The 12,312-nt window shown below is 37.0% G+C and overlaps 1 protein-coding gene across 1 annotated transcript in view; it reads left to right on the plus strand.

Annotated features, from left to right (window-relative positions):
- WWOX (WW domain containing oxidoreductase) overlaps positions 1-12,312 on the plus strand; it is a 479,598-nt gene that overhangs the window by 26,190 nt on the left and 441,096 nt on the right. The window lies entirely within an intron of this gene.

Below are 12,312 nucleotides of genomic sequence, written 5' to 3' on the forward strand. Positions count from 1 at the left end.
AAAGTACAGCGTACATAAAATAAGAGTACTAAGGAAAACCACCCAGCTGGGTCCCTTGGTGAGTCTGTTTGTGACATCCCTGTCTGGAATGCCACAGACTGTCTGCAGAAACACAGCTCTGCTCTGGGCCTCTTGTGCTTTGAAATCAGTTGGTAGGCAAAAATGCAGTTTCAGTTGGCTTGTAGTGAAAGCTGAAAATCAAGTTTATAAAGACAAAATGGGATGGCTAAATGGCTTGGGAAAATCCAATTGTTAAGATTTAGAGAAAAAAGCAGGAATAATGAGAGAAAATAAGATTTTTTTTTTCAGATTAGCTGCCATTATGTTTAAAAAGCAAATGAAAACTGATCTTAACTGGCTGTTGTAGACAAATCTAGAGAACTTTGTTTGTAACAATTTATGCCTGAAGAGCTGTTTTATAGGGAGTTTGAGCCATTTGGGTAGGGATTACCCATATAAACTTGCTAATTAGTTTGGTTAACTGACGTTTGTTTGCAACCTGCAGTATTCCAGTTATTTTCTTTCTAAACTACAGCAGAATTTTGCTAATATTGCAAATAAAGGGTAATTGCCTTGTGTAAAGCATAGTGACAAGTTTTAATGTGATTGGTCTGGCTGGTCTATCAAATATCATTTTTATGGAGGAGTATGGTTGATTATATTGGTGCAATCTAATGTTTATACACATGCATTTATATAGACAGAAAAAGGAAGAGAAAGTGTGTAAAGGCAGCAGATAAAAAGAGAGATCAGTATAGCTTTCCATTTGATATCTCCAAAATGAGTGTTCATGCCCGATGACGTTCAATATCAATTTAAAACTGTTTGATAATTTCTTGCTTGGAAAAGAGGAAATTAGAATTCTAGAGTTATGATTCATTTTAATCAGAAAGAAATTGTCAAACATAAATCTCTCCTTGAGTAGTGAAAAGGCCTGAAAGCAGCCAAGAAAAATATCAATACTTTGCAAAGGAGGAATGATTGTTCCAATTCGTAGCTTAATTGACTTTGAGGCTTAATGAAAAACACTACAGTGCTGTTTGTACACATAGTTGCTCTGACAAACATGGAAATCTATGCTCCAGGAAGAGAGGCTAGGTAATTTATTTTACATTATTATTGATATAATTTTCTAATTGAGTATGAGCAGAATGTTTGGATAAGACTGCGTAGCTCCAGATGTTAGTGGTATTCTCAAGAAAATACTTAAGAATATGAATGAATAAAATATTTCATAAATCACAGCTTTTCTTGCCAAGAAGCTCTCATTTATTTATTCCTGTCAAATAGTCTTTGAAGTACATATTAAAAGATAAATTGTAAGTTTAATATTTCATAAAAAGTATCATGTTTCTTTGGTAATTATTCCTGAGTGTTAAACCTACAGCTGTATTAAAGATTAGATTAAACTGTAAAAAGAACATTTGACTTAGCTTTTTAAGTAGAGACTCACAAGGTAGAGATGTGACAAGAGAAGAGAGAGAAGCTGTGAAGAAAACCAACCAAACAAACATGACTCCTTGTTGTATTCCTTTCCCCTGAAGTATTCCTCACTGAAGGAGTGATTTATATTCTTGCTGATTAAGTAACTGAATTAAATTAAAACCTGATAAGTGAGTCTTTGTATTCCAGTTGTGATCCTGTGAAGTGCAGAAAGACAAGAAGCAAACTGGGCACATTTACCAGACCATGGGCAGCAGTTTTCATGTGGTCACTGTGTGTTTTCCCCTCGAGGAAGGGGCTCTGTTTTCCCATAAAGTGTTTTGTCTCCACTGCTGTCCTTGGTTTAGAATTTTTTGTAAACTTCCTCATGGTTAGTGACAGGTTTTCATTTATGGGAAAAGCTGGAGACTGCCTAGGAGATGGCTTTGGAGGTGTAGTAAATACTGACTGAAACCTCATTGATTCTGTTAGTACAGAAACAAAGGGTTTCAAAGTGCTGCTAAATAAAAGCTCTTAAAAATAATCCTCAAAAAAGGAGATATTTCAGAATATCCTACAAGTAAAGCACATGAATTTCTGTGAGAATATTACTTCCAATATTCTGTTATTATTTTGTGAAAAAGAATTGTCTTGTTTCAAAGCAGGATATCCTAAACTATGTATTGCTGGCTCACATGCCATCATGGTGTAATATACACTTAGAAAGGCCTGCAATATATGGACATATTTCATTTTCCAGTGCTTGAGCAGTGCCTGTGCTGAAGAATCATGTTAAAAGGAGTTATCCAAACCTTGCTGTGGGGAAAAGGCCTTGCAGGAAGGGGCAGTATCTTGTATTAAATGAACTGGTAATGCAATTAAAAAAAATCTGCATCAACTTGTCTCACTTGCAGCTGTGGACCCTCCAACTAAAGAATTATTGCCTCTGCTGAGTATAAGGCCTTTTTCAATTCTTCAGGATGTGATCCAGATTTTTCTGAAACGAAGGGATCTTTTAATTAACTAATTGCAGTGCAATCAGACCATATGTTACTTGTGGAGAATTGACAGTATAAACATTACCCAGTTCTGTTGCTGGCAACAACTCATTGGGACCAATATGAATGTATGACCAGATTTTGGCCATAATGTTTAAGAATTCAGTAATTTCTGCGAGTAATCTGCTCAGTTGAGAAACCTTAAGAGAGTGATGTGTGCTGCAAAGCTATTTTCCAAATACAGATGCTTAAAAATCCCCCCCCCCCCACATGAAGTTAAAAACATGGAACAGTACAATCAACATTTACATGGATGGATTGTTGAGGTCTTTTTTTTTTTTTGTACACCATAAACATATGGCATGAATTTGATTTCATTACAGATGCTGAGAAAAGGGAAAGGCAAATATTTATATTACATTCATGTTTTACAGTAAAAACACTGTTCAGTTTGTTTATACAGTTCCACTGTTACAGTTTTTATGGTTAGTAATGAAACTGCTGTAAAACAGAGTCTGAATTATATAGCAGATGTGTTAAGCCCCTAACTTTCAGGGTTGGGCATCCTCCTGAATACTGATAGCAGTTACTTGCAGAGTTGATGCACTGGCTGCAGCTGAGCTGTTTCACACTCACATCTTCATCTGCAGTTAGCTCTGCACTGGTGCTGTATGGATGCTTACAACAGGTAGAGTTTGATTGTTTATGATGAAGCAAGCAGCCTAAGAGGGCAGCGTGCCCAGCCCCTCCCAGGGTGCCCTGCCTGCCTCTGCTGCAGGGCCAGGGTTTGTTCCACTGGGGACCTGCTGCCTTTAACAGCTTCCAACCCCCAAACCTGAGCTCACCCTTACACCTTGACCCTTGCCCCAAATCCAGGAGCATTGGTTTCTCTGGGTCTGGATTGGAGGCACTTGAGGCAGCAGTTCATGTTTGGACTCAGGTGTTTATTATTTCTTATCAGTAAAACAGTCTCACAGCCGTGAGTTCTGCAGCTTTTTTATTAGAAGGCACAAAATGGCCAACAATCTCTTGTTACAAGGTCTTTTAAGACTAAACTATCCGATTAAGAACTGACACCTGGATTATTTTCCCTTTTAACCCAGTAACTGATCCCAAAGAGCCCCAATGCGGACTTCTCTGCCCAATTACAAAATGCCACCCAAACCCATGAGGAAGAAGGAAGGAGAAGCATGAAGAAGCAGCCCAGGATGACACCCAGTGCCCTCCATCTTGCTTCCATCCACAACATACTAAAAATCCCAAAACTTAAATTTCTCACCAAGTGACACACCTACACTACTTTCTATAACCTATTTCACACTTTTGTGGGTTCCAGTCTATCTTGAAGTCTAGGAAACTTTCTCCATGAATGAGGGTCAAAGTCAGTGCTCCCCTGGGGGTCAGGACGCCCCACAGCAGACAGAGAAATATTCCTGGTGCTCTGGGTTCCTACACAGGAGCAAACCCTAAATCTGTTTGCACCCCAAAGCACCCAGGTGTGTCTGAGTTCATAACTGTACCCAGCTGATAGGGACTGAGCACTCCCAGAGCTATCAGGTTGCAGGGTTTTTAACATAGTAAGACAATTGGCCATGGTTTCCTCCAGTAAAGAAAAAAAGTTGTCTTTTGAGTTGACTTAATTACTTCTAGTCTTACAATTCTCTTCACGTTCCAATATCTGTTACACGTGTATTAAAAAAAAATCTAAAATGTAATTTTAAAAGAAGTCACAGTATTTTACTATTCCTTAATTTTTTCCTCCAGTCAGCAGAATTTTATACATAGAAATGTTGAAGTGATCTTTTTGGTAATTTGTTTCTTTAGCACAGCCCTGCTGTTCTTAATCTGGAAATGTGAGTCACAAAATCCCTACCATGCCTAAAGCTTTATAATAATACTACTTAAATGCAGTTTGAGCTTTTTAACAAAAAAAAAAAATTCAAGATCCCCCCCTCAGACAGTAACAGACCTCAGGATAACCCCTTTAAAAACTGCACTTTATGCTTGGTCTTCAGTTAAAAGTCACTAGGAGACACTGTGTGCTCAAATATATCACCAACCTGTCTGGGGATGTCTGTCTTTATAAAAAAGTAGACTTTGTACATTGACCTGAGTGTAGCTTATAGGATGCAAAGTTTGGATTTTCTCTGATAATTTATATATTTAGTGTTACTTGGGTTTGGTCTTTTCCTGAACCTTTCTCTCTCAGAATGTGTTTTATAGAACTATTTAATGTTGCTGACATTGAAAACTTATTTACTGTAGTACAGATGGATGTGTTCTTACATTGAGTGAATTGTGCTGTCGCTGGATTTCTAGCTGTCACTTCTGGGAGAGGAGGAATTAAAGTGTCTGGATATATGAATATATATTTTAAACTTCTTCACAATTAATCTGATTGTAACATAAGCTTGTAATATATTCCATTAATGAAGAAGACAAGCTTAGCTTATGGTAAATACAGTACTAAGTGTTTATAGTGCATTTCATATTTTACATGATTCCCTTTATAATTCTGCTTATCTTTTCATTCTAATTCCCTAAAGAATGTATAAAAGAACCCCTAAAGAGAGTAATTACTGCTCTATTCCTTAACCAAGGCTCCTCTTGCAAAAAGAAATCTGAGCAGCTTTTTAAAGAAGGCAGTTTTAAATAAAAATGCAAATAAGCTGCTTTGTAACCACATTAATTACCCACCTAGCCTCTTATTACCGTGTTTGTATTGTTTGCAAACACTATTTACAGTCGTGTGGAAATTACCATTCCTGGGCTGGAGGAGCTGCTGGTGCTGGGTTGTGCTTTGGACCCAATTAGAGTGAGCCCTGTCTGCGGCGGGGCTCGGGGGAGCAGGAATAGCCTTGCACTGTCAGAGCAGGCATTAACTGGGCTGCACAGCACTGCCTTGTAATTATAGCCCTGCTCCTCCTCTGCCTCTGCATGGCTTCCATTCTCTGCATGCTAAAACTGAGCAGGCAGCTCTGTGGCTCACTCATGATTTAATGTGCACTCTGGTAATTTTTTTTTTTTGTGGAAGTCGTGGTAAATACTGGTGGGTGGTTTTTGTCACCAGATTTGTTCTTTGCTTTAATTTTATAAAAAGTAAACAAAAGACTCATGCTTTGGTGTTCAGGATGTTACACATTTCCATTGATCACATTTCCACATTAATCCCTCAACTTTATTAGTTTATTTCATCAGCAGAAGTGAACAGGGTGGGCTGTCTGTTGGTATTGCAGGCAGTGTTAGTGGGCAATGATTGTGGCTTTTCCAACACACTGAGGAAACAGAATGCTTCATAACAAAACACATTCTTACTTGTCAAGTGCAGTGCACACTTGTTGCTAACCTGGTGTGTGTTGTGTTCTTGTCTTGGTTTTCTATGTCACAATTCTAAATGGGCCTTTAACCTAAAAATTGCCCAGAAATTGGAACAAAACCAAAGAGGTGACTCAGCATTCATGTTTTTAGACTTAGAAGTGTTTTTCGGATCCCAAAGAATTTGATTTGGTTTGCTGGGTCACAGAGCCTGCAATGTGAAGAATCAGTTAAGATTTGTTTCCTTCAGCTTGTAACGAGTCTATCAATATAGTTAACGAAATAGAAATATAGAAATGTTATAAAAATATTATAATTATAGAAATATTTTGGGTTGAGCTCAGTGTGGGGAAGAAAAAGGTAGAGAGATTATTTTCTTCCTGCTTGTGGATCTGCAGTGCTGTGACAGGGTGATAATGTTTAAAGGAATCTTGATGATAAACCCAAAAATCTTAAGGTCTTACTGTAAATGTAGTAGAGCAGGAAAATAGTAACTCCAGGATGGTGTAGTACAAGTGCAGAATTGTTATGCATTAAAAAGAAAGAAAAAAAAAAGATTAAAAAGTGGTTGCAGTATCACTTGCAGTTTTAACAGTGACAAGGGACTAATGTCAGGGCATCAAAAGAAGCACTGACTTGTTTCATGATCCACAATAGCTTATAAAACTGAAGATAATTATCAGGCTTATATGACTACAGAGCAGCATAAGTGACATAAAACAAGCATAGCTGGAGCTCAACAGGAATGCAGGAGACGCCTTGAAAACAGACTTGCTGAGTAGAGTGCTTAAAAAGTGCTAATAATTTATGTGGTTGTCAATTATATTTGCAAACCTTTTATTACTATAAAGCCAAAGCATCATACTTTTCATTTAATTTACTGTCCTTTCTAGTTTCTTCTCATCCTTTAATTCCCTTTTATCTTAATAATCACCTTTGGAGGTGGTGTGCTAAACTTGTTCTTTCCCCTATTTCATTGGGGGTCACTGAGGCAGAGTATTAACTTCAACTAGAAACTTTGCTTATAAAATAAAAGCAGGGAATTAATAGCAAAATGAGTATTTGGGGTAGCTTTTGTTAACTTTATTTTTACTAGAGCTAGGCAAAATAGGCTTTAAATGATCTTTGCAGTGAGTGGGCAGAACTGAAGGGACTTTAGGCTCTTAAGACCTCAGAGAACCCTTGAGAGTAGGTGGGAAAGAAAGTACAAAACCCAGTTCAGGGAAAATTTCAGCCTGCACTTGTATTCTGCTTTGGGTGCTGAGATGTTCTCAGTAATTGTTACTCTGCTGTTTAGAAGGACCTGCACACTGCCTGCAGCTGCAAAACAGGACATCCAGAGATCTGGAGTGCTGGTGACCCTCTCTGTGACATTTATGCCTTGTGTGGTCAGGGAGATTTAATGTTTTCCTCAGTTATACCAGCTTATAAATTTTAGGAACTGTTCATTAATATAGTCATGTTTAACATGTTATGGCTAGAAACAAAGACATGAGTGTATGTACTCATTTCTAATTAATTTGTGTAATTATGTTTTATAATCTAGGTGTTTGCAAAGCAGAACATAGTACACCCCATTTACTGTCTGCTGTAGCTAATAAAAAATAATAGAATGAAATAAATCTTGAAACTAACTTTAATTGTAAGTATAGATTAGTTGTAAATTGTATCTTTGTTATGTTTATTTTTAATTCTGCAGTGTTGCAGGTTTGTAGAGCATCCCAATTAGTGTAGTTATTCGCAGTAATGATGAGTTAATTGCTGTAAATGCTGAATGTTATTTCAGTGACAATTTAAATACAGTACTGAGATACTTTTTAAAAATGTAGGACTGGAAATAAAGGGAAAAAGGAAATGGTGGCAATAATGAGCCTGGTTAATTTTATAAAGATTTTTTTCAGCATTCAAAGTGATAATCTAGGTGAGATGATTAAAAATACATGAAGAAGAAAGAAATGTAACATTTAAGAATAAAATCTCTCCATCTCAGCTAATACCATTATAAATATGAACACAAACAAGGTAAACCTGTGTATTTCACTATGCACTTAAGTATTAATTAAGAACATTTGATTGAGCCCATCTGAAATGGATTTCTGTTCTTGCAATGCTGTTTATGTTTTCCTGCCAAAGCCTCTCTGGCTTCCCGCTCATCTCGAGGTTGGGAGCCCTCCCTGTCCATGGTCCCTGTCTGCTGTCTAAGGCAGTGAGTGTTGGCAGGTGAATGCTGTGAGTGTGTTTAAAGAGTAGAAAGTGCCTCTAGCTTAAGAGAGGAGTGCTTTCCCTTCTGATGAACTGTAGTAAATCCTCCCACTCGGAAGGCTGTGGAGTATACCTGTGAGAAAGGAGCTGATCCACAGTGTTTCCTTGAGCATGCACGCTATCAGAGATATTAATAGCTTCCTTCAGCAGTGTCCCACTTAGAGGAACTTTGAAATGAAATATTTCAATCTGTCCTGGTTAAATTAACCTTACATTTTCCTCTGAAATGGCATAACTACCTAGAGAAAATTTGAAGTGTACTATGTACTTTCACACTGCAGGGGGAAAAATGGTATCCAGGGTAGTATTTATGCATTAAATATTTATTTTCCAATTCAGGACTAGTTGAGTGCAGATTTGGTAATGGAAACTCATGCCATGTACCTCTATGTTTGATGACCTTCTTAAATAATCAGAGTAGTATTAAAACTCCTTGCGATATCATGACCTAAGTGGTAAGTTGGATTTTTACATACAAAAGACTTTATAAAGCATCAGCAGAAATCTGTTCCTTTCAGTTCTAAGAATGGTGCAGTAAAGGAAAAGCTTTTCCGCTCCTTTGGGGGAGTTTTTGGAGCCTTCCCCCATGCCAGGAATTCACTGAGGGAATAAAGCTGAGACCAACAATGCACAAACCTGAAAGTCACAGACATTCAGGTTCATCTGTTTGGTCCTGTTCTGACAGAAATCATTACGAGTTTGATAGATTTATTTATAAAGACTTGCTTCAATATTTAAAGTACATCTATTCCAACATTTCTCATTTCAAGCTCGGCTGTGGATCAAGATGAAAGAAAAATTAAATTGTATATTGAAGAGCTGTTAATTGAACTGCACTGCATTTAGCAAGGGAGCATCAGCTTCAGGCAGTCAATACTACAGAGAATTTTTAATGTACTGTATCACTAGATTGTCAGTTTGTATTGGAGAATGCAAACAGACTGCTTCGACTGATGATAAAGCCCTGGAAACTTCTAAGTTGTTGAGGGAAGAAAATGTTATTGTGCTTTGATATATTGTGACAAAGTTGTTGATGGAAGCAGGAACAACATTTTTTTAGGTGAATATTATTTGAATATCAAATTCTGATTGCTGGGTATTTCATTCTATAGTGGGTAAAGATTGGGTACTGATTTTTCTTTATGGGAGAAAACCAAGTTCCTCAGAACTCTTGGACTGGCACTAATGGTACTTTACAATTTGAGCAGCTCTGAAAGTCTCATTTAAAAATATTAGTTCTCTCCAGATATAATTCTAAAAAATAGCATATCAAAAAGCTTTAGAAATGCTTTAGAAAAATGTTATCTCTTTTTCCTAAGGCAGTGTTAATTTCTTTTGTAGTTAATCTTTTGCACTGGAATTTAGTACATTTATAGTTAAAGATTCCTTTTAACAGCTGAATTATTTAAGCACGTCTTCTGGGGTAACATGGTCTGTTTGGTGTTAAGTATGAAATACTTTTTATTTCATTTTCTTCACTGATAAAAAGGAAATAACTAGAGGCATTTGTAGAACCAGAACAGATTTAGGACTGGGGTGTTAGATTAAAGATGTACTATTCTAAGACATAGCTTGTTACAGTTGTCATACTTTGGGATAAAATTCTTCCTTTTGGTGTTCCTTACAGGGCTGAAAGTTCACCTTCAGAAAAAGCAAAGCAAGTCTGAAACTTGTTAATAATTTAAAAATGTCAGTCTGTGGTGTTTTCCATAAATGTGGTAGGTCTCAAGGAAGTGGTGTAAAGCTTAAAAGCTCCATACATTGTCTTCTCTTGAGCAGAAAGGTCTTCCATAGAGGCTGGGTTTAGTCTGGTTCATCTGGGTGCCTCTGTGGCATCTGAGGAGACTGGGAGTGGGGTTTTTTTCAACACAAATACTATGCAGTAGAAGAGAGTTTTCATTTGTATAAAGGAATTCATTTCATTAGTAAGAAAACATTAATGGCTTCAAAAGACCTCATTTTGCCGTGGTACTGAAATCTCACCAAACCAGTGAAAATCTTGTGACTCCAAAACCAAAATAAAAGAGCAAAATCTACCTTTTGTTAGTACCTGACTTTGCTTCTTAATTTTGGTGTTCTGCAGACAAACTTTGTGCAGAGCTGGCAGCTGCCTGGGGAGCTCAGAGGTATTTAAACAGATTTAATCCTGTAGCTGCTCTCCCTGCTAGGCTGATGTTGCTGAGGTCAGAATGGATGTTGCTTGCATGCTGTCAACTTACGGTTGCATTTTCCAAATTTTTCTGGTGGTTTCCCCTTAGTAAAGTCTGGGAATATTTCTCACCACGTGAAAAATTGCAAGAAGGAAGGTGCTGCATGTGCTGACCCTGGTATTTTGCTTTAGATATCAAAAAGTTAGGGTCTAGATCAAAGGTGAGCATTTGATTTAATGAGTATCCTGTAAATATTTGAACTTAGACTAGTGTGTTACTAACTGTATCTTTAGAAATATTACAATTACTTAAATGCTACACTTAAAAGCTGTACAAAAATCCCTTAATTCATATTAGAAGGTATAATTTTAATAGCTAAAATACTTGTATGCAATTCTAGTAATATTCATACAACACAAAATCATTGTGTTGTATGAATATTACTTTGAATATTTGCTTGAAACAGTAATGTAGAGCTACATATTCAGTGGCTTTGCTACACTTGTCTGAGACAGTGTTGGATAATGTGACTACAAATGGTAATGTTGAAAAACCCTTTGCATGACAGCTTGACAATCAGAGTAATTAAGATAATTCTCCAAAGCTCTGGTAAATGCCATGTATCAGAGGTCAGCTTGAAATCATGCAGGAATAAACCAAAATTCTTCAATTTTATTTTTATGTAGGGAAATCCTGTGTTGGCTGTGTAGTGGGTAGTTGGCTGGTATGAGGGCCTGATTCTCAGAGCCATTGTAGCAGATTCAGTGTAGGATACATGGATAAATCCATTAATATAGTTGGAAATTTATAAAAAAATGCAATTGTGATGGCCAGGAACATGAGGTCTTCACAATGGGTTCTGTTTTATTGTTGGAAGAATGGAAGCTTTTTTTTCTGTGGAGCAAGGTTAAGTTGTATGACTTCCCTGTGACTCTAAGGTAGTTGAAGTTTAAATGTTAATAAGCTTCAAGAAGATGTGCATGCCTGTTTCCTTTTTTTATTTTTTTTTAAATTAGACTACCAGTTAATTTGTTCAAACTCCTCATCTCCAGGCAATCTGATTAAAAAAATGGTATGTTTCCTGTTTCTTTATGCACTGTGTAGCTGCATCAGGCAATATCTTTAAAATGTAAAAAAGCCTACAAAATGCACAGTCTGATAACAACAACAAATCTAATCTAAAGTGACAACTGGGAGACTTTCCCAGACGTTTTTCTCTTTAATGTAACATGACTTTAAATTGATGCAGCCCCTCAGTGATTGAAAAACTCTCAGAGCTTGTCTCCCATGATTACATTTCTGATCTGTACAACTTAATTTTTTAACTCGGTGAATCTCACTTTTGCGAGTGAGCAGTTTGTCTCTGTTTTAAGAGGGGCAGTCTCATGGAGGCATAAGCAATGGAGCAGTAATCCTGTGAAAAGTGTATTCCTGATAGTCATCCTGGCCAGAAACTTGGACTTCTCTGAATGATCCAGAAGTCAGCTGGTGGGTAAGGCACTGAATTGAGTGCTGGTTTGTACTTAGTGAATTCAGTGTTACATTGACAGAATTAAGTGTAACTAAACTTTGGGTAACTTCCCCCCTCTCAAAATACCTTTGTTACAGCATTTTAAATCTGCTTAAGTTACTTTATATCTTCAAATTTGGTTCTCTCTTTTTAATTTTTTAAAATTATTTTTGAGTTTTATTGCAATGGGATATCTGTTACACACTACTTTAAGCAAACAAACAAACATAAAACCCTCTTAGGGTTCCCGAGATGCTTCATTGTGAAACAAGTCACTTCACATTTAATAATGAACTGAAACAGTATATTTTATAGAGAGAAGATATGAAGGATAATTTGACAATATTTTAAATCATTATTCCAATATATGTTGTATTGACTTCTGGGTTTCTTGTTATAATTTGGGTAATTGATTGTAAGACTTTAACAGATCTACTTTCTAAATGGGAAAGAAGCATCTTTTTTTTGCTCAGGGACACTTTCTGGTATTTTCCTATCCCTACTGCAAATCTCAGCCTCTGGGCAGGTGGGGCAGCCCAGTCAAGGCAAATACTGGGGCTGGGTGTCCCCAGATGGGATGGAGTCTGGCACCTGCAATTAGGAATGTGGGCAAGGAAGGGTGTCTGGAGCTGAAAGGAGTGCAGAAAGGTGGAGC

This window comes from Motacilla alba, chromosome 11 (genome assembly GCF_015832195.1).
Source record: "Motacilla alba alba isolate MOTALB_02 chromosome 11, Motacilla_alba_V1.0_pri, whole genome shotgun sequence".
NCBI lineage: Eukaryota > Metazoa > Chordata > Aves > Passeriformes > Motacillidae > Motacilla > Motacilla alba.